The sequence below is a fragment of the Salvia hispanica genome, unplaced genomic scaffold (genome assembly GCF_023119035.1).
Source record: "Salvia hispanica cultivar TCC Black 2014 unplaced genomic scaffold, UniMelb_Shisp_WGS_1.0 HiC_scaffold_1124, whole genome shotgun sequence".
Lineage (NCBI taxonomy): Eukaryota > Viridiplantae > Streptophyta > Magnoliopsida > Lamiales > Lamiaceae > Salvia > Salvia hispanica.
In genome coordinates, this window is record NW_025951388.1 from 1 (window position 1) to 24,556 (window position 24,556).

At 37.8% G+C, this 24,556-nt stretch overlaps 2 pseudogenes; one reads left to right on the forward strand and one right to left on the reverse strand.

Annotated features, from left to right (window-relative positions):
* The first annotated feature begins 84 nt into the window (after window positions 1–84).
* On the forward strand, window positions 85–2,995 carry LOC125197958 (annotated as a pseudogene).
* A 1,537-nt stretch (window positions 2,996–4,532) lies between these two features.
* On the reverse strand, window positions 4,533–5,804 carry LOC125197957 (annotated as a pseudogene).
* Window positions 5,805–24,556: the final 18,752 nt, after the last annotated feature.

Genomic DNA, 24,556 nt, shown 5'->3' on the forward strand with positions numbered 1-24,556 from the left:
TTTCTTACTTCTGTAGGCATACGGGATTACCTCGATATCCTTTGTTTCAAGTCCTCACTTTTCCTTTTTCTTACTTCTCTGTAGGCATACGGGATTACATTATATCGAGGTCAATGTGTGAATGTGGGGCCACAAGTATTCTCGCGGATGATCTTTTGCCCAACAAGACCGTAAGAGATACCATTAATCGGATTTTGGAATCTAATAATAATAGTGGTGAAAATGGTGGGAGTGCTTTTCAAGCTCAAGGTGTGTGCCTTATTTATCTCACTTCTTCTTTGCTCCCCCTCTGTCTCTCGCATACACAATGCACACTCGCAAGTGTAAGTGTGAACATCTTTCACCTTAGATATGGAGTGTGCTATCAATGTGGTCTACTTACAACCAGCCTCCTAACTGTTCTTTTCCCCCCCTTTTTGTGGTTCAGATATGGAGTCAAGAAATCCACAAGCAAAGGTTCCACCCCCCACGCAGTCTGCTGCCTCAAAAGGACAGCAAGTGCCCGCACCACCACCTCAGAGGCAGGAAGTTCCTACAAATGTGGAGACTGTTGAAGAAAATAAGCCTGCTATCGTGCCCCTGAAATCAGAGAAAGGGATAGCTCTAAAAGTGCCTGATGCCTCAGAAGCAACACATGACTCGAGAACAGTTAAGGAAGCAGCATCACAAGGAAGTGCTCCTCTGCCCGATGAAGAGGTGCAGCAGAAACCAATATCTGGAGAAGCAGGTAAATAGCATTCACATAGTTTGCTTATGCAATATTTATGCCAAGGTTTTGAAAGGGATTTTTAAGCTTTGGGGAGTGTTCCAAGCCTTGATTTGACCAAAATTCATAGAAACACATGAAAATCATAACTAATATTATAATAAAATACAGAAACATACCAAATATATATGAACACATAATAGTCATAAGGTTGTTATGGTTGTTAATGCAATTTGTTTGTTCCTTAATTTAGGAGCATGAATTCTGACAAATGACCTTCTCTTTGTGGTTTCACAGGCCGGAAGAAAAAGAAGAAGAAAATTTCCATGGCTCCTGGTGGTATGGCCTTATCAAAATTTGCTTGCTGCCTTTTTTTTGCCTTTACTAATTTATGTACTGTGATGTATTTAATAATTCATACTATAAGTTTGGTAGCTGATCCAAGATTTTGCAAATATTTGATTCGTAGAGATGTATTTGGTCAAGCTAGAGGAAATGAATGTTTGGTTGGTTTTTTTATTGTGGGCTCTTATCATTGTGGGCTTTGCACGGAAACAAGTCAACAACTAATTAAGCCATATTAATTTGTGTATGACATTCATGCTTTTCTTCTAGTTTATTGTGTATAAGGCTCTGCTGTTCTCTTTGTAGCATTTGTCGAGGATGTCAATGAAGAATTGTTTTCAACATACGAATGATTTCTTACTCTGCATCATATTAACTTATATTTGTAAGATCATGCTTAGTTTGTTACGAACCAAGCTGCATTCGTGCTTGCTGCATCTGAGATATGACATGAAATAAAACAGCATGAATGCTCGATAATGTCTGTTTATTCTGATTTAGCTGTGTGAACATCAATTTGAAAATTTGGAGTTCCCTGCAGCTGCAGGACGCAGTGGCGGGCTGGCCCAGACCTCGTTCCTGAGAATTACATGATGAATATGGGACCTTCTGCTTTTAATCCTGGCTGGAATGGCATGCATCCTGGATTTGATGGCTTTATGATGTATGGCGGTGGTCCTATGCCCTATGGGGGTTATGGCGTTAATCCTATGGACGTTCAGTTTGGGGGCTTTTACCATATGATCCATTTGCAGGACATGGTGGTATTCTTCCATACGGCCCTCAGAGGTATGGTTTAGCTTATACATTCTGAACACGGTGTTAGGCAAATTTAAGTGACTGCTGTTATTTTTACTTCTCGGTTCTTGATTATTGGGTTATTTGTTTCATGGGTTCCAGGGACCTTTCTGAGTTAGTGGGATACAATGCCCCCCCACCCATCACGAGCAGAAAGGAATTTGAAGCTCGCAAATCTGATTTGACGAGGAAGCGTGAAATGGAGAGACGCGATGAAAGGTTAGCTCCCCCACACATTTCATTCTACAATATTTTACTCTTGAGCTATTTAAAGAGGAATTATTATCTATACCTAAGCTTGCTCTGTTTGGCCTTTTGATATAGGGAGTTTACCAAAGATAGGGAATATGGAAGAGAAGGGAGCAGTACAGTCAATGTCTCTTCGAGATCCAAATCTGTACGTATTTTTATCGTTTGCCTAATGTTATTTCCGTATACCCGTCTTCAAACGCAGGCTGAGTTTATCGTCGTTGAGATGTTTGTTTCTAAAACCTGCTCTACTCTTGGGAAAAAATAATTTCTAGTTTCCTTTGCCTAATTGATACTATCTTCCTTGTCTAACTTGGTGGATTTTTCTGGTTCAGAGATTGACCCCTCCACCTTCTGCCGCCGGCCACCACCTTCCAGTCGCCGAGACCCGGAGCTTCCTCGCCCGTCTTCCAAAAAGAGGTCTGACTACGTAAACGAGGATCACCACCACCACCACCAGCAGCGCCGCCACGAAGAAACTAACCGCGAAGAGCCCCACCGCGACAGGGATCACCACCGCCACCTCCGCTCGCAGTCACCCTCAGAAGCAGCCGCAGACAAGAAGCATAAGGCGAGTGTCTTCTCCCGGATTAGCTTCCCAGCTGGTGGCGAATCGTCCACCAAGAAAAGAAAGCTCGTTGGCCGATGCTGGCTCCTCGAGTCACAGGACATCGAACGGGCAGCACGAAGAGCACAAGGCGGCTACTGGATCAAGAAAAGGCAGTAGCGCTGCCATCCCAGTAGATCACGACAGCAGGATGACGAGAGGCATTTCAAGAGGCGCCGTCGAGGTACACCTCGTCGCCTCCTCCAGCTGCCTCGGTGGAGGAGGAGCACCGGCATTCTAGGGGTCGAGGGAGAGATCGCGGGGTGTATAACAGCAGCAAGCGTAGATAATTGGAATGGAGACTACGTTTTGAGGAATTTTTAATTCTGTGTTTGGCTCCCTGTTTGCTTCGATAATGTAATAAAAATAGTAATGATCAATGATTTATGACTGGGTTTTCAACAGTTGCCATTTAATGGGCATGTTTTATAAATCATTTTTATAACACTCCTACTATTTTTTTATCGCCCACTTCCTATATAATCCACAATTCTGTGTCTAATTTCATACTTTAACTTATCAATCTAGTTTTTCTCTAACAATCTTTTCTCCGATTTCGATGGTATCCATTGAGCAACGATGATTAGGACCGGCAATTTTCGCCAAACCATTTGTGCCATATGATCCGTCAACACCACGCACAGCCATTTTAAATTTCACACATATTAGATCCATTTGAATTTTTCTTATATTACTCGTTCGAAGAATATACACTTTATATTCGGCATATGTTTTAATACAATGGTAAAGTAAGAGAGAGCTAGAGATTAAAAGTAATTAAAGATTGTAAAGGAACCCTCTAAACAAATACATTTTCTCATTTGTGTCATAGAGGATAATTTGGCAATACACAATACTAGTACCAAAAGTGATATTATAATATCTTCTCTCATTCTCCTCACTTTTTATACTATTATTATTAATCAATATTAATATTATTATTTTCATGTTATACATTATTAATTTATTTATTTTTTAATATTATTCAATTTACTTAATTATAATTATAATTATATTTAATTATAATAATAATATTATTGTTATAATACTATAAACTAGTAGTTATTAATAAATAACTATAGTATAATTATTTAAATTACGAATCATATAGTTATATAATAATAATTATTATTATTATTATTATTATTAATATTATTTTATATTAAATTAATAACTAATCAATATAGTCTTAATAAAAATTTTAAATTATTAATTGTATTCACAATGATATAAAAAAGTTGAATATTTTTAGTTAAGTGTTTCAATCCTAAAATGAGTATAAGATAATTTTTAAAAAAATATTCAATTGTTTTAATTACTTTAAATAATTAATTTAATTAGTCATTTTGTTCTTGATTTATATTATGAATGCAATTAGATGTATGTATAAAAAGAAAGAAGAATTGAAATTTCCTAAAATATCCTATATAACCAAAAAATCATATGTTTGGTACCTAGAGTTTGTTCCAAAGTTTGAAATTCCAGTTAGCACTTGATTATTACTAGTATTATTATTATTATTAATACTATTATACTTATAGGAAATGCACGAAGATGTAGGAAATCCCTCCAACCACTTTAAACTTCTAACGAATTCTTAACTTTATCAAGTGCTATTTCACTCTTGTTAATATGTCACACATGACTCGATACAATTATACTAATAGATTTATTCAAAGCACACTTTGAGAAATTATAGTGATAACTAACCACGAAATCGAGAAAGTATATATACATGCAAACTGCAAACATATTATTGTAGTACATAATAAAGATCACACATAATTCTGCTACAAACTCAAGCATTTTAAACACATAAAATGGACCTAATCACCAAAAAAAGAGAAAAGGGGTCCATTAGATTCTAACTACACAAACACAACTATATTAATTTACATGAAATAATCTAATTGATCTAAACTTTCTGGAATCTCAAACCTCAACAAATTACTGCAAAAGCTTTCCTTCTCATCTTCCGTGCCCCCGTTGATGAACGTTGAGGCCGATGGCGTGGACATCACCGAATCGAAGCTTGAATTCTCCGACAAGTCCACCGCCTTCATTTGATCGGAAACCCCATAGAAATAATTAGAACCATTTTCATTTGTAGGGTAATAATTTTGGAAGACTTGGTCACTTGTGCTAGGAGAAGTAGTAGGTAGTTGACGTAGGTTATTTTGGGCTGATTGAGGTGGATTTGGAAGTGTAGAATCTTCAAGATTTGATGGATTTTGTTGGTTTATTAGGTTTTCAAATTGATAAGGTTGGAAAGTTGGGGTTTGATTGTTGAGATTGTGCGAATCCAAGAGTTGATTTTCTTGAAGCTTTTGCAATAAGATATTAGGGTTTTCAACATTGGATGATAGGAGGGTTAGGGCCAGCGGATTGAGGAGCGTCTGGAGGCGAAGGAGGTTCGATAAATTGAGGTGAGGTGAGTTGAGTATCGATGATAGATCTAGTAGGTCGAGCCGGGCGCATGGGTGACCGGGTCAATCCCATTTCTCAGGAGCCTCTTTCTTATGTGAGTGTTCCAGTAGTTCTTGATCTCATTATCCGTCCTCCCAGGCAAACGGGCCGCGATCGCGGACCACCTAGTTGATCAAGAAAAAATGAAAACCTTTTAACCTAAAAAGTGGTATCTCTTAGTAATATTTCATTCAAACTTCCATTTTTCCATTGCACTCAATTCAAATTCTATTGTTTTGATTTCAATCTCTAAACAATATTTAGTGATGATGAAAATCTTACTTGTTTCCAAGAAGGCTATGGAGTTGAATAATAGATTCCTCTTCCTCAAAAGAAAACCTTCCTCTCTTGATATCAGGCCTCAAATAGTTTGTCCAACGCAGACGGCAGCTCTTCCCACATCTCTCAAGCCCTAAAAAAACACACACACTTATATATACATATTCTTGAATAATAAGCGTCTGAGAAATGAATAAATAGTTGATTTTTATATATACATACCGGCGTGCTTGGGGAGAATTCTCCAGTTACCGGGCCATGGATTTGGATGTATCGAACGAGCTTCGTGTCTTCCTCTGGCGTCCACGGCCCTTTCTTGAGCCCTTCTTTATCACAACATGGTGATCTTCCCATTCTTTAAAGATGTTTGATTGATTTTCAAGAAAATTATTAGTATGAGTTTTTTATGATAAGGTTCTAGTACTTTTAATTGATGTTGTGGTGAGGTAGCCAGCTCTCATATTTATATAGTACTATATGTAAGATTGTGTGTGTGTGTGTGTGATTGATTGGTGAATAATTGAAGTCAATAGGATTTGGCGCCGGCCCTTTTCATGGTCAATCTCTCTCTCTGTGTTGTGTGTATTTGAGTGGTGAGATTTCAAAGATTTCTTTGTTTGAAGTCACTTCAGCTTTATGTTGTTAATTTTAAGTTTTCTAGCAATTTTATGTGTGAGTGTAGCATTAAAAAGAAATTTAAATAGAAATGTAGAGAGTAATATAAATAGCTCAAGGTAAATAAAACAGGATTGAATAAAGGGACAGGTGGCAAATATACAAGGCATTTGACCTTTGCAAAAAAAGTCTTGAAAGAGAGACTGTTATATAAGTTGGTGTGGTTGTTACATCCCCTACCCAATTATAAAGAAATAAATGTTCCTTAATTTCATGGGTTGCTTCCATCCATGGAACAAAAGGAAAAAATTGTGAAAAAACTAGGTTTTTGAATTTAGTTTTTAGGACTAGGACACTTGGAATTTGTTTGCCCTTTTTGTCAAAAAGTGATCAAATTTTCAACTATTTGCGTGTTTCTCATATGGAAGCTAAATAGTCAAAGCAATTAAAGGTTAATTTCTTCTTATATTCATAATTGCTAATGATTTAGATATCGAGTTCAAAGAACCTGTGTTTCTCAAGTATCGTTGATGTTGAATGATTAAGACTAAAAGTTTCGAGATGATTAGACTCTATTAGTTGAGTATATTTGTCTGGATACAAAATGTATATGTGACTAAATATTTTATAGCACTATCAGAGAGCAAAGAAAAATGTACTGTACATGTTTTTGTATTATTTCACTAAGAATTTACATCAATAAAACAAAAATATATGGTATAGATAATTCCATGTCGTGTTTGGTAGGGAAGATAGTTTATTTATGTTTGAAATTCTATGATAAAAATGTCATTTTTGTCATAGAATTCTAAACATAGGCAATTCCTACTAAACATGACTATTTAACCAACTTGAGTTAACCGATAATCGAATAATTATATATATATATCGATCCAGCCCTCTTGGTGATGTATTAGCAAAGACATGGATATTTTTTGACATGGACTAACATTCAAATCCATATTCATATTTGATGATATATTTGTAGTAGTACTAGTAAATTATCTTTATATTAATAAAATTGTAAACATATACCAGAATCATGAGTTTGAATTCAAAATTTGACAAAGTGAACTATACATAAAGATAATATGCACATTATAAAGATATTATGCACATAAAGATATTATGCGCATTTTTTTTCTTCGTTGAGCATATGTCCACTAATTATTTCCTTTTTAACTATTTTCATTGTTTACGCAAGGACAACATAAATTCATAAAGGCTCATGCTATATATATTTTGCTTTTCGAATTTCGTAATTAAATAATCTAATTTGCGAAATAAATCTCACCGGTTGCGTACATAACAATATTAAATTAATCATACATATGCAGGGCTTCATTGTTTAAGAAGATGGCAATGATTTCTCTGATAAAAGAGATTAAGACCGAAACTCACGTAATTGAAAGATATACATTGTTGGAAAAATGAAAAAAAAATTACATATTTATTTTTATATAGAAATTGGCTGAAATAAAATCCATTTTAAAATAAAATTTTGAAAATATTTTCACTTAGATCAGAAAGATTTATAATTGAATGATCATTATATTAAATAAATTTTGTTATCTTGGATTCAAATATCATTGGGGCGAATATTTGATTTCTGAGTTCAGATGCATTTTCACAAAAAATCTATGCATCCTCATTATAATTTACTGCTCATAATTCTTATTTTAAAAGACTTCAATTTCACCTAAATTTACGATTCATGTTCCTATTTTCTCAAGACTTTGATTTTAAAAAAAATGAAGTATAAAATATTTACCTATATGTACGTAGGCTATGTCATGTGAAAACTTCGTGCAAGTATACACAAATCACATTAAAATCATTAAATCATTTTGCAGTTGTATCCAACTTTCCAACTAAATTTTTTTCGACAATGTTGCGTGTGTCTTTAATTAATTATTCTTAGAAACATATAGTAGTTAATTTTTCAAGGAAAATAACATTTATTTTGAAATAAATCTTTATGAAAATGCTTTTCAAAGGGAATAAAAAGCAACATGATGTCGGAACAAATTAACGGAAAAACACTCCAATTCCTATTTATATTAACTTAATTATCTCATCAACCTTGATATATTTTTTTTCTCAGACGAAAGTCATATCAATACATGAAATGTGTTGTCAAAATTATGTTCTAGATTTAGATTGATAATGCATCTACTCAATACACAGAGATACTATACGTTACGTACAGAATCAAAATTTATTAAATATTTGCATTATATTCGAAATTGGTGGTGTATATATGATGCAATTTCCACATACTAAGCACAGTCGATCAAATTCAAAGTCGTTAGATTTCAGGTAAATATATTCATCCACCCTCCAGCTAACTACATAAATTTGGTCAAATAATAAAATATTCACCCGAATCTAAGTGGATATACCCAGACCATGAAAATTCTAAACTCACCAATTTTTGTTAAAGGATAAAGTTGAACTGAAGCTTCTCACAAACAACCACCCCTACTAAAGATGTATTTGATTGATTAGCTTACTTTAGCCTTATTATACATATACTACTTAAAGGTACATGGAGAGTCATGAACTTTGTACATGGTTCAGTCATTCTTCTACTTTAGTTTTTGAATTATTTCATAAACTTTGTCGACGTAACGATCATATAAAAATTAAAGTTTGGAAATAGATCAGAAGATCTGTGGTAAAGTACAACGATTTACATGGAGGACGAAGCAAGTTATCGGCGATTCTTTGGGAATCAACCAATATGTTTATTTCAATCCCAAAATTCATGATCTAGCGTGAATTATTTATGTTCTAACATGTGATTATATGTCTTGATAATATACCATCAATTCAAACACCACAAATAGAATTGGAAAAGCAAGAAAAGCAATATTATTGCAAAATGGTTGTGTTCTTATCTAAATGAAAGATAAATTCCAATTCAAACACATCCTTATAGTCCACGTAAATATTTGACATGCTATTAGATTTTATTGGGGAAAAATTTGCTTTTAAAAAAATTAACTAGACCATCAATTTAGATCATTTTCCTCAAATTTTTAAATTCCGACATATATAAAAATTCGGCAAAAGTTCTTAATTTTAAGTAATTTTTTGAGGGACCTTTATCAACATGCAAGTCAAAACTTTTCTCCTACCTTCCTTGTCTAACTTGATTACCATTTTTCTAGAACAAATGATTGCAATTATCCATTTCATTTAATGAGGAAAATTTTGAAATAATTACTTACGGCTCCATATTAAATTAATGCCTACGAACATTGTTTTCCTTTAAAGGATTGGATCCATCATTTTAAAACTATAACACTAGATGATGATTTTATTTAAAGAAAAATTTTTTTTCATGACCCCTTTGATTAATTTGCATTATAGTGTGTGCTTACGTTCTTTCTCCTTTAATTTTTATATATGAATTAATAATTAACATGCATGATTTGAATTTTTTTTTGTGAGATTTGATCAACGTACAAGAGATATGAGCCATTATAGTTTACAAATCCCAAAAATAATTAATTGAATTTAACTCTGAAAAAAGACATATGCATGCACTTGAGAACATATTTAAATTTTAACTTTCATATAGTAATATCTAATTTATAGTATATTAAAGTGTATGCTCCCTGTTAGGGTTTCATGGGAAACCTAATCTTAATCTTCTCTTATAAAATAATGATGAAGAATACGCAATACTCGTCAAATTTTCCACAATCGAAGGATTAAATATAATAAAATGCTTAAAAATGGGGTTATAATAGTTTTTATGAAATATTAAACCCATTAGCCGTCATTTAGTTTGAAATCAAGGATTTTCTTACGCAAAAACGTCACTTGTTTGACACCCTAATACCATTTTTTAAATTTTAATTATTCAATCCTATTTCTGAGGGTTCAATAACCCTCAACAAACTTTGAATAATAGTTGTTCCTTTATTCAATTTTCCACAATTAATTATGAGGGTTCGGAAATTTGAAAGAGTATATTTTAAAAAACTTCCAAAAGAAACCTTCGAGGTTTGCCAAATATTTTGGTTTCTATTAAACGACAAATAAAAAAATTTAAAAAAATCAGAATTTCTGTAACATGGGGATAATTGTCCCCCGTTCGAGATGACCTAATATATGTAATGTTTGCTTAGGATAAAATTTTATGTTTAGTAATAACCTTAAATTTTGAATAGCTTTAAAAATCGGTAGTCAACACTTTAGTAACTAGTGTTTATAGACAACGAGTGAGAGTCATTATCCAGACCAAAAAAATTTCTAAAGAATTTGTCACTCATCAAATTACAGATAAACCCCAAAAATAAAGTTAAAAATAATCAAAATATTATTATTAAAATGAATGTAACATCGATCCTATATGGGGAAGTTACGTCAAATTAGTGATTAAACAAGTTATTTGTACGGCTGGTGAGGGGGATATTTATCTTTTTTTTTTCTTTTTTTTGATAAAAGAGAAAAAACTTAAATATCAAAATAAAAAACTAGTTCAACGAAAAAAAAACAGAACACCTTAAATCAAAATAAGCAAGCTAAACAAGAGACAACTAAAAGGAGACCAAGAGTGCACTCTCCAAATAAAACAAAAAAGCAAAAACAAAACAATCAACAAAGCCAAGTTTTACAAATGGGGCTCGAATACGTTAATAATTATAAAATTTTTTTCGATGTTGAACGCCAAAAGCTCGATTATTTGATTTTTTTAATTTTTTACGTAAGTATAATGGATGAAAACAATTTTTTATGTTTTTAAATGTTACCATAGAAAATATCAACAAAATATGAATTATAGTAACAAATAGAATACAATAATTATTTTTTTTTTTTTTTTATTATGAGTATAATGATAGAAGAAAACAATTACAAAGTGACCAAGAATTAAAATTAGCATAATTAGCGGTAAATAAAACAAATAAAAATTATATTTCAACAAAATAGAAAGCAAAAGAATATATATACACATTACACGGCATACATAAAAAGAAAAAAAGCTACATAAATTGAATGAAGAGATAAAAATCGTTGATATATAATATATAGTTAAGAGTGAATTTGATGGGGGACCAGGGCCCCTGCCTCAACGTGGCTTTGCCCCCGAAAGCCATCAATAAAAAAATTAACTCGGAAGAAGGGGAGCTATATTGCACCTTTGTTTTCACCGAATTGCTTCTCCACTTATGCGCACTCATTTTCTATCTTTAAGTGAGTCCTTACACATTTGACACGAAAAAGAAAATTATGGGCACCATACTTTAGTCCATGCTCCTAGCCTTTCAAAGAATGAGTTCTTCTCAATTTTCCAATTGATTCCATCTTTTGAAAGGTTATTTTAATTTTAGCTACCAAATGACCAGAGATCACATGATTAAAGAACTTCTAAATTTTGTCGATCTTGTGATGTGCCATGTAAAGAAGTAAGAATTGGATCTTTAGGCAAGCAAAAAGCAAAGTTCCAACAACTACATCAAAAACCACAATCTACTAGAAAAAACAGAACCAAAGATAATGTGATAGACTATTTCAAGTTCCTCACCCCATAATGCACAAAGCTCATCATCAACTCCGGGGAAACCAAATCTAAAAGTCTTCCATGATCTAGTTTTCTTGTATGACAAACCAAACAAGGAGTTTTGCATGGGGAGCCACTTCTTCCATGCAAGCCTCCCATGACGAAAGTGGTTGCTTTCCGTCCCATTGATATGAAAGACATGCAAATAAAAACAAGAAACAGAGAAAGAGCTTGACTTATGAAATGCCTATAATTTCACATCTTTGCACTCGCTCCACCTAAAGGTTGACTTTTATGCTAGAATTAGAAAAAAATTAAATTTCTAAGGAAATTTCATTATTTATTTGATAAGGGAAAAAAATCAAAGGATCATCCTTATGTGAGCTCCTTATGTGAGCATCATATTTGTTTGACGACGCTTAACGTTGTTCGCTTTTTATTTATATATTTAGTTTGATTTTTATACATTATAAAATGTTATTGAAAATTTAAATTTATAAAATTCATAAAAATCAAAAACTTGATTTGTTATTTTACAAATTTATTGAAATTATAGAGAAAACATATAAATCGATCTTTAATTTTTGTTAATTTTGTGAAATTAAAATTTTTAATAACATTTTCTAATATATTAGAGTCAAACTAAATATATAAATCAAACGAACAACGTTAAATATGCTAAAATGGGTGGTGCTAAGAAAACTATTTATGACTTATGCCGGATTGACTTATAGTATTGTTTTTAAATTTCTTACACTTTCCTATAATATTTATCATAGAAATGTGAAATCTATTTTAATCGGAAAGTTTGCTTCTTTTTTTTCTGGATGTTTTTCCTTGTAGTTATAATGGGCATATAACTATGCAAAAATATATGGGCTAAACCTTCCCTAATTGGCCCAAAAGTTACGCATTGGGTATCAAAATAAAACAGAGGCCTCTGGTTTAATTTATAATTTGATACTATTACATATTTAAAATTATGTAGTTTAATTACATTTTAAAATAAAAAACTGCAATAGTTGTAAATAATTTACTGCCGATAGTCTTGTTAGTAGTTAGTACTCCCTATTATATAAGCAAACAAGTGGCACAAAAAATTTGAAGCAATTTTTATTAACATTAAAATATACTCCCTTTACAATTGAATAGTATTCCAATATAACTAAAGTTAATATGAATATCATATCAACTGACAAATATTTTGACTTTAAGTACTGCATTTGGAACTTCGACCACAAAGTTTTGGATTGGTATTTATAGTTATTAAACATAAATATTAAATATAATAAAATAAAGATAGTAAGATAACTATTGGTTTAATATGACAATCACTATTAGTATCACTTTACTCCCATATAGATCGGTTTTCAATCAAAACACCACAAAGGGTGAAGGATTAGACAGCCCCTCAATCTGTGCAAATTCCATATAAAGCATACAAGAGGTTGTCCAAAAGTGACAAACCCAGAAGCAAAAGACTAGTATCATGGTGAATCACACTATCCTTTAGGGATTCACACCACTCTACTCTGGGCCACCACAACGGACCAATTATAACCTGATTAATTACTCCATCCGTCTATCAAAATTTGTCCCATTTTTCCATTTCCGTCCGTCCCCCAAAATTTATCTCATTTCACTTTTATCATTTTTGGTAGTAGACCTCATATTCCATAACTCATTCCTACTCACATTTTATTATAAAACTAATATATAAAAGTAGGACCCATAGTCCACTAACTTTTTCAACTCACTTTCCATTACATTTCTTAAAATCCAGTGTCGGGTCAAATGGTGACAATTTCATGGACGGAAGGTAGTACATTAGAGCATCCGCAATAGCGGACATAAATATGGACTAGCCATAGGCTAGGCTGAAGAGTTGATTTTACGCTAACACATTATCCTATCAATTTCTAATTGCACACTTCCTAGATCCGAGTAAATCCAAGCTAGATCGCGAAGATGCAGGGGCTAGCAAGGAAGCTGATGCGGTCGTTGATAAACAAACCTTCAAAACCCTCAACCACGGATACTAAACTAGCACGGGGAAGTAGGGATGAATCCCACGGAGATGGACTCGTAAAATACATGCGTAGAGAATTGGAAACTATTTTTGGGTTGGCTGCTGCCCGCGCATATTTTGGGTTAGGAATTAACTAAGTGAATTTGGAAATAAAGTATCTTATCTTTAGCTGTAAAGATCTAGGCAAAAAAATGAATTATGTATAAGAACTAAATCAAATCAACTACTAGATGCGGGACTTCTACGAACATCTCTAGACCAAGGAGATTAAATCAAGTGGGGACAGGCAGAAAAGGTAAGTCGGACGAGAATCGAATGCGTGACACTAACTAACTAAAGCATCAAGCGAAAATGACTTCATCTTCTTCATGAACACAAATAAATACGAGAGATCGAGAAAAACAAACTCGAGATGTAGATTGGAAACATAATTTTAACAGTGAAAAACGAAACAACGACGAAATCACACTACTAGACGAAGCAAACTGACGAGAACAAAATCCCATAATCTCATGCACAAATTTCACTCACAATTCGGATCCACACTTGGATCTTAAATCCACTCACAGGATCCAAGCATCCGAACAAAAATCAACCAGAACACGACTTGATACCACGATTCTCGAATCTCCTAAAATATTGACAACAAATTCAAGAGAACATCTCAAATAAACAAACCAAAATAGCGTCATAATAATCAACACGAAATCCAACTTCATCAAGGCAAATCAAACGTAAAACGAATGGTTAAACTAATCCAACAACAAAAAAAGCAGCAAGCTCGACTTCCAAAAGTGAAGTTCGAGGCGGAGCAGTAGTAAACGAGAAATTAAGAGAACAATTGTTTCTTCGCCCTCGGGACGGTGGTGCCAGCGATGCGGACTCCACGAAAACGAAAACCACCCCAAATTCCCCATTTCCCTAGTGTGTGTGAGCTAAAATGTTTGTGTGTGTGGAGATGTAGACGGATGTGCCATTCTTGTTGCGCCTCCTTTATTTATAAGCTTCGGGTGGGGCCCGGCGATATTGATTGACTTGATTGCCCTGACTTATGGCTTCCTTCCTCTAGCTTTTCCTCGTGATTCCGTTCCTGGCTCACTCGTAGATATCCTCTCCAAATCTCACGCGGATCTAGCCAGCTACCTTTGCCTGCTTTAATATCAAACTTGGTAGATCCAATGAGAAATGTGATGTTTTTCCTTTACATAACGATGCATGAAATTAGCCTTATCAAGTACTCACACTTAAACCATACTTGTCCTCAAGTATAAAGAGCGAAGAAAAAGAAGAATAAAGCGAATTCGAGCATAGTTCTCCTGACGACTCACACGGACTCACAGACAAAACTCCTACACCTAGACACAATGAACAAAGCTAGACACTAAAACAAAGTACATAATCACATAGGATGAAAACATATAAACACATATGCATGAGCTGGTTTCCAACTTTTAGACGGCCGTCCACATGAGATTAAGATCAATCAACCCGAGAAATTTATGACTCACATCCCAAATAGGCCTTTTCTCCCTGCCTGCGCAACTTGACACAGCCATTTCGTCAAGATAGCTACATTCTTCCCCAATTGTTTAGATTCACTCGATCGCTCATTCCTTACCGGGGATGTTGGGACCGATTCTCTCTTAAGTTATTGCCAAACCCGAGCACAAGGGTTGTGAAATTCACTCCTTACATCCTCGTCACTATCCCCCTTTTTTCTTTTTTTTTTTCTTTGGACTTCGTCAGCTCCCATACCTCATGATTTCACGGACTTCGTCAGCCTCCTTACCTCCTTGATTTTTTCTCTCTTTTATTTCCTCCTCTGGACTTAGTCCATTATACACTAGGATTTTATGATTATATATTTTACCAGCTCCCCTTTTTATTTATATTTTTTTTTTTCATATTTCTTTTCCTTGACGCATTAGTGTGACTTTTGACATATATTGTAGCTCTAAGTGTTATCACGGGCTTATAACTCACACTCTAGGTAGGGCTTCTGGCCCAAGCTGAGTAAAGGCATTCTTATCATTCTTTTATGGTCGGATTGGTTCGAACACTAAAGAATCGGGCTACAAGTTGGAATACCTCCTATTTTCAATTGCTCTCCCTAAGGGAATGCGCATCAATATTATATCCACTAGTTCATGCGACACACCCCTAGGCCTACAGCTCTCAGCGTAATAACCTTGCATTATTTGACTCTGCAAAAATAAAACAAACAAAGCTTGGCCTCGAAGCCATCGTCGTGAAGGGGGGAAAAAGAATTCAATGCGAGAAATAAACAACAATTCTAAAAAAAACAACTTCTCACACTTAGACCGAGCAGGGCTAAGTGGGGAGAACCTAAACGGTGAGAAAACACGAGAACTAAAGCACTTGGAGCGAGTTGGGCTAAGTGGGAAAATAACATAAAACACGGCAACGCATGGAAATAAAACACGAGAAAAAGAAACACAAAAACTAGAATTTACTTGATGGGAAATTGTAACATTTCTAAGAAATTTGACTCGCGAAACCGAGACGGTGGTGGAGTGCTTGGGCGGTTTTGTTTTCAACTTTTCTTCATTTAGTTAGCTCCAATTTCTTCCTTTCTTAACGGCTTGATCGAGTCTGGTTTCCTCATTAGCATTTCGTCTCTGGTGGATTTGGAACTTTCTCGGGAATAGTCGGGGTGGTCATCTTTGGAATGGCTTGATCAGAATTTGTATTGGATATACGTACTGCATACTTGACTCCAGTCGACTTGGTATGGGTCAAGGAAAAGATACGATGACCATTTCAACCCGCGTAGAATATCTCCACCGGCTAGCCACTCTTTCACTTTGTTTGGCACATTTCGTGGCCAAAATGCTATTTACGTTAACTCGGAACTTTTCTTCTTCCAGCTCCCATTGGAGTTCATGGTATTTCCCAGTTCCTTCATCATCTCCTTTTCATCGGTTGCATTTCCTTTTTCATGTCCTGCACCTCCTTCCTAAGCTCTTCCACCTCTTCCTTGGCATGGCCTCTCGAACTCCTCTGACTCATGCCGGCTATCTCCCGGCGGAATAAGTAAATCTTGTTGCCAGGTTTGCAACAAGCCCTTGTTGAAGAAGTAGTCTACGCTGAAAACCTGCAGGCGGTCGCACATCACAGCCTCGGGAGCAAGCTCGCGATCTTCGCCCTCGATGTTTCGTTTGCGGAGTGGGACATCGGCGACCGTCTTTCACTCCATGGTGTCGGCGTTTGAATTTCAAATTATAACTTCCCTCCTCATTAACAAAACCGTACACTCTTATCTAATTGATTCCCTTGACCGCGACCTAAAAAAATATGAAGACCCCGAGACTCTGGGTCAGGTTAAATGCGAGACATAAATCCCCCTTTGAGTTTGGGTCTTCGAAAATATTTTTGGAAATTTTTGAATTTTTATTTTGTGTTTGGATTTTCTTTGTCTTAAAGCAATTAAACTATGTACAATTACCTTTAGATATTCGAATCCCACAGGTCGCGTGTAAAAACATAAACATTTCTACATGACCCGGGAGTTTATCGAGAATATTCTTTGTACGGCTAAGTGATAAGCGAGAGCGCACGTAGTGGTATTTCTCCCGCTACGCATGGCTCGAGTATCTAGACTTTGATCGATGGCCATTAACAAGAAGAAAGGGACCGAGTTAGGAGCACTTCCTGGATTTCCTTCTTTCAGGTGTGCGCGAGGAGACGATGATGGTATATGGACTTCTGCAAACGAAAACGACTTCCCTGGCATTAGCAGTGCAGGTGAAATAGAAGTACTTTACGCCCCTTTGAAGTTCCTTGACACAGGAGGTTCTTGTCGTGCGGAGCTTCGTTCTTTCCTTGTACCACATTCTTTGAATCGAATGCCTGCCGTAGTTGCTCCGGCTCACGTAATTGCGGCTTCTTTTCTTCGCATGCCGCAGACTTCATATTCATTTCCTTAATGGCCCCGGAGTATGCACTTGTGCTCCACTTCCACGGGTAAGTGACACGTTTTCCCAAACTTCACAAACCTATAAGGTGACATCCCGATTGGTGTCTTGTACGATTCTATACGCCCACAAAGCATCGTCGGCGTTTACTCCACGATCTTCCTTGTGGTGTTAGCTGATTTTCCAAAATACTCTTTATCTCCTATTAGAGACTTCGACTTGCCCATTCGATTAGAGGTGATATGGTGTAGACAATCTATGATGCCGCCGTATTTCCTCGCAGCGCTTCTATAGTGCGGTTGCGAAGTGTGTTCCTTGATACGAGATAATCGGCTACAGGAACTCCGTATACATTGAAAATGTTTGACTTGGAAACTTGGCCACCTCTTTAGACTGCATGATGGCGTGGCCTTCGCCTCTATCCATTTGGAAACGTAGTCTCTGACCAATATGTAAGCATTTCCGTACGACGACGGAAATGGGCCCAATCCATCCCCCGAACATCGAAAATTTGTGAGATCCTTATGGGCACTTGGGGCATCTCATCTCGTCAAATTTTGTCACAGTGACACCTTTCGCGGCAGTGGCCGTATTCAAAGGCATCCTTGTTCAATGTAGGCCGAGTAGAATCCTTGTCTAGAACTTTCCTTGCGGTTCTCCTTGGTCAGAAATGCCCTCACTTGCACTTGAGGGTAATGATGATCGTCTGTCTCTTTGTTCCCTACATCAGAATCTGACGTCAATTCTCTGATCTGCCTTACAATCTTCAGATAAGGATGCGTCGGAAGTAATATTTGAGCAGCTTTTAAGCTTCATCTTAAGGCCGGGAGAAACTCTCCCGAACTTGGCACCTCTCCGTGACCGTGAATTTTGCAGTCTGCGTACCATGGTTGCGTTACGTACGCGCTTTCCTCGATCAGTTCTCTGGGCGGTTAAAACTAAAACTGATTCGGCTGCTCCAGTCACAGGTGGTTCGTCCATATAGTACAAATGCTCTTCGGGAAAAACATCGGTGTCGTCCGTATCTCCTTGATGAATTCTACTCAGTGGTGTTCGATTCTGTTCCTCTTTTGTCTGCTTTGATCAAACTCCTGTAGAAGTAGGACCCGTGAGATTAGCCACTTGGCTTTGATTCTTTCTTAGCTAGCGTCTTTGTTGCTGCCTGATCGATGAAAACAATAACCCTTGACCCCGAGAAGATAAGGGCGGAATTTTTAGAACGAGTAGGCAGTGACCCGACATTTCTACTTCTCAGTAGTATCGTAGTGTACGAGCTTGATTTAGTGTCTTGGACGCATAGAAAATTACGTAGTTTTTTCCCGTCTATCTTACACTTACTGGGACGGGCTCCCCTTTGTGAAATGTCGGCTGGCATCCATGCATTTATCTCAAAAGGGTGATTCCGGTCCGGTGCCACGATAGTGGTGCGGACACTAGTCTCTCCTTGAGCAATTGAAATGCCTGCTTGCGTCACTCATCAAACTCGAACTCCGCATCGTTGTGCGGCAAATGAGTGAGTGGTTGCGCAATTTTGCAAAGTCCTTGATAAACATGGTAAAACCATAGTGACCGAGGAATCCTCTAACTTCCTTTTGATTTGTAGGAGTAGGTAAAGCTTTGTGATCTTCCACACTGCTTGTCACTTGTATTCCTCTTTTCCGAGACCACATGACCTAAAACAATCCCCTAGAGTTACCATGAAGTGACATTTTCAAGTCGGGACTAGATCTTTCTCTTGACATCTTTGCGGCTAGGTGAGGCTGGCTAAACAAGTATCAGAATGAGCCTGCATATACGGTGAAATCATCCCATGAATATCTCGATGCGCGCCCTACAGTAGATCCCAGAAAAAATACTCATCATACAAACGTTGGAATGTCCACTGGTGCATTACATAGACAAATGGCATCCTTCGGTAGGCATAAGTTCCAAAAGGGCATGTAAATGTGGTCTTTTCTGGTCTACGGGTTCCATAATCTGGAAATAACCGTATATCGTCAGGAAGTAATCTTGTTTGCCCGGCCGGCCTCTCCTAGCATACGAGTCGATGAATGGTAAGGAAAATGATCCTTTTGGTGGCTTCATTTGGTTTCCTATGATCGATGCATCCTCCATCCGGTGACCGATCAGTAGGCACCAACTCGTTCTTGTCATTCTTATGCTGTATTCCAGTTCTTGATTACCGTGTGAACCGATTTGACCACTAAGCTATGCGGAATAGAGTATATGATTCCAAGGGACAGTGGTTTGGAACTTCCTTGAGCACTTCTCCTCATGTTTGGATTCGGTTTCCTTTGTGGATCACGCCGAGCTTTGCCCACCATACAGTACGTGTGGTGCGTAAAGATCGGGGCTAATACACTGACTAGGTCGAGAGAAAGTGTCCGCTATTATGCTTCTTGTTTCTCCTTATTACTTCCGGCGGCGCACTCTTTCTTGTTCTTCGGTCAAGCGAGTACATTTGATTATCCTTTGGACAAGTTTCTCTTCCTCCAGTATGCATATTTTAAATTTTCGGGCGAGCTTTCAAGCTCGCTTCTTCCGAGTGTGATGGCTTCACGAGGTAAAAGGAGTTCTCCGCACCCACTTTCTTGTCGCCATTTCCTCTGGACTGGCTCCCTCGAGTCTAGGCTCTTCTCACGAGCCGGAGACTGGCTGATTGGAATGATAGTGGTAGTGGCGAGAATGCCATGATCCGCTTCATTGATGCAGTGTCCCATCGAGTCCGTGTGAAAGAGTTTGCCATCCTGAAATCATCTTTTCTACGATGCGCTCTCGGCTCGGGTAATCAAGATTTGTTCTGCATTAGTTCGATCTCGAAGATATTCTTGGACTAGGGGGGTTAATACATCTACAACATGCAAGTTTTCAACATCAAGCGGTTTTTTCACTTAGAGCAGCTGTGTTGAAGGTGTATTTCTCCCCATGATAGTCAGCGTATGGTTCCATCAAACACATCAATACTTAGGTCTTAGGTGCGAAGAAAGGTCTCCCGGTAACACCCCACTAGACTCGGTAGATTCATTTCCCCTCATTTTTATCACATGAAAATCCAATTTGGCGACTCCCACCAATTTTTTATATATTGACAGCGGTAGGACATTTATCGAAGCACCTAGATCACACATGGCATGCTCAATTTTAATATCACCTATAGAAATAGGAAGAGTGAACATACCTGGATCTGTACACTTTGATGGCATCCTCCTCTTTTGTATCACGGCGGATACATTTTCTCCTATAACAATCTTCCCATCAGGTTTGGTTTTTTCTGCTATGAATTCTTGATGAACTTGCTGAAGGTGGGTATTTTCAGAGCCTGCAAAAAGGGTAGGTTAATCTCCAGCTTACTAAATATTTCCACGAGGTCCTCAGTATCATCTTTCTTTTTCTTGGCTTCTCCTCGATATGGGAATGGTTTGGGTCGCTGTACTGCATTCGTGGAACTCCCTGCTGGGGCTGCACCTGTCTCCCTGCTTCCCTCTTTAAGTTCCAACTCAGGTTCTGGATCAAGGAAAAATGGGTCACTTAGTTGAGGCATAGATCCCCTTAAATCTCCCTCCCGGAGGTCATCCCGTATAGGAATTTCTCTCAGTCCAGGATCATCTCCCTCGAGACTTCTGATTCCCCTTTTCTCCGGTCATCTGTGAGGGTGTCTCCTCGTTTATCACTTGCTTCGGTCCTTCATAGCCTTTCCCCGATCTCAAGGTAATTTGACTAATATTTGCTCGGTCTGGTGGTTTGACAGTGGCAGGCAATTTCCCTTCATTTCCCCGCATTTCATTCAGCGACGTGGCCAACTGGGACATCTGCTTTGCCAACATGTCCAGCTCCTGCTGGGCATCTTGAATTTTGTGCACCACGTCATTGTTAGCCTGCATGTTATTCTGCATGTGTTGTTGGAAATTTACCAGGTCATGCACCATGTCATCAAGATTCCGCTGTGGTCGGAAACCTTGAATTGAGCTGGGATTAAATCCTTGATTTTGATTGGTTCCAACCACCTGGTTCTGGCGAAAATTTCCCTGACCTCCTTGATTATTGTTGTCCTGGGTTGCTGGACCTGGGTGACTCTTGTTGGAAATTTTGATTGTTTCCTGGATTGTTCCTCTGATGCGGTGGCACATAAGAATTCCCTTGGTTGCTCTGGTTCCTGTTGTTCCAGTTATGCTGATCCCCTTGGTTACGGAAATTCCAGTTGTTCGGCCCCTCTTGCTGCTTCCCTGCCCAGTTAGAATTATGCTGTGGTCCTTCCTGATTCCGGCTGGGCCATGTCTGCTGGTTCTCCGCTGGACCTGGGTGTTGTAACTGTGGTTGTTGGTTCCCTTCAGCCCATCTGAAACAAGGATTGTCCCTCCATGGTGCCTCCCTAATCTTCCACTGGTTCCAATTGGTATTTTGATTACTTTGATTCCAATTCCCCATTGCATTCACTTGAGCTTGGAAATCTCCATCGAGTGAGGGATTATTGTAAAATTGAAGCCGATGTTCCTCTTGACCTGGGTTTTTTTCCTTGCTCGGTCGACCCAGGGGTATTTTTCTTTTCAATGGCATTTAGCAGTGCCTTCTCCAGTCGATCTATTCTGTCTCTAACCTCTTACTCCTTCTCGTTCCTTAAGCGTATTCGCGGAGCTTCTCCTCATGATAGCACGCGGGCGATCAGTACGCCTTCTTCGCGTCGATTAATCTTCCCGAGAATCTGCGTGCCTCGCTTGCCTTATTCTTGGTGAAATTCCCCCGCTCGGGAATTCATTAAGTCCTTGGACTCGGGATTTGCCTTCGTAGAATAGATAAAATGTTTCGGCCTCCGTCATCTGTGATTTGGGCAAGCGTCAAAGCAGTGGCTAGCGAGACCCGATATTGGCTTAAAGATTCATCGTAATCCTGTCAGCTCTTGAATTTCAAAGCGTTGTCTTATTGAATGGAAAGAAATAGTCAGGGAACTCCAATTTGAAATCCACTCCATGTGGTGATCGAGTCGAATTGGAAGCCTCGGCAACCAAGTGTTTGCCTCTCCTTTGATAACGGAAATGGAATCGGCTCGCGACGATAGTCTCACCGGTGAGGTGATTGACCTTTTACGGATGCTACATAGCTTACTGGCTCGTTCAAAAACTCATAAGGACACTCATTCCTCAAAGATCCGAGAGAATGTAGGTAAAACGCCCGGCACATTCGTCTTGATCCTCATTAGACCGGCGACGTTTGATTTGACCTTTATGGCATGGGTGGCTCTGTCGAGATGTGCGGTTAAGCGAACCAATCTACGGAGTCTAGGTCCACTAAGTTTGCCCATTCTGACTCCTCTTCCTCCCTTTAGAATGCTTTCGGTTTTAAGACAGCGACCGTGAATCCTCTTTCTGATGAATTCACTCTTAGCTGCTCCCTGATTCGAACGGAAATGGATACAGGTTGACAACCCGATCGGTAGTTATGGCGGATGTTGATTCCTTAACTTGCCACTTCAAGCTGCACGTTCCTTGACCAAGATGGGTTGCTCCAGATTCGACCTTGAGCCCTTGCTCATAAAGCGCAAGCGAAATTCAAAAGATTAAAACTATTTACACCCAATCTCTAAGCACGCCAAACAAACTACGCCGTCGTCACGACATGCGCCATTTGAAGAGTTGATTTTTTACGCTTCTTTGTATCCTATCAATTTCTAATTACACACTTCCTAGATCCATTAAATCAACTAGATCACAAGGTCTAGAGACTCACAAGGCTGGAAGTACGGTCGTTGTGATACCTTGGCCGAGCCTTGAAACCGACCCACGGATACTAAACTAGCACCGGGAAGTAGGGATCGATCCTGAGAGATGGACCTCGTAAAATACATGCGTAGAGAAATTGGAAACTATTTTGGGTTGTTTGCTGCCATATTTTGGGTTGAGGAATTTAACTAAGTGAATTTGGAAATAAAGTATCTTTATCTTGCTTCTTAGATCTAGGCAAAAATGAATTATGTATAAGAACTAAATCAAATCAACTACTAGATGGGACTTACACGGAACATCTCTAGACCAAGGAGATTAAATCAAGTGGGGACCAAACTGCGAAAGAAAAGGTAAGTACGGACAGAATCGAATGCTGCTGACCTAACCTTTAAAGCATCATGAAAATGACTTCATCTTAATACAACGAACACAAATAAATGCGGAGATCGAGAAAAACAAACTCGGATGTAGATTGGAAACATAATTTTAACGGTAAACGAAACAACGACGGAAATCACACTACTAGACGAAGCAAACTGACGAGAACAAAATCCCCTAGCTAATCTCGTACAAATTGCCTCCTGTTCGGATCCACGCCGGATCTTAAATCCACTCCCGGATCAAGCATCAGAACAAAATCCAACCGAACACAACTTCAATACCACGATTCTCGAATCTCCTAAAATATTCGGCAACAAATTCAAGAGAACATCTCAAATAAACAAACCAAAATAGCAGCGTCATAATAATCAACACGAAATCCAACTTCATCGAGGCAAATCAAGCGTAAACGAGAATGGTTAAACTAATCCGGCCAACAAAAACGGCAAGCTCGACTTCCAAAAGTGAAGTTAGAGACGAACAAGAAGTAGTAAAACGAGGAAATTAAGAGAACAATTGTTCTTCGCCCTCGAGGACGGTGGTGCGGCGATACGAGACTCACGAAAACGAAAGCCACCCCAAATTCCCCATTTCCCTAGTGTGTGTGGTAAGAGGCGTATTTGTGTGTGGAGAGTGTGGATACGCCATTCTTGTTGCGCCTTCCTTTATTTATAAGCTTCGAGGTGGGGCCCGCGGGTATTGATTGACTTGATTGCCTCGGCTGGCTTCCTTATACAGCTTTTTCCTCGTGATTCCGTTCTGGCTCACAAAGCTAGATATCCTCCTCCGACATCTCCCTGGATCTAGTATTACTACCTTCCTTTGGCTTAACAAAACTTGTTAGATCCAGCGAAATGTGATGTTTTCACTACATAACAATGCATGAAATTAGCCTTATCACTAGCGGAAAGAGGGCG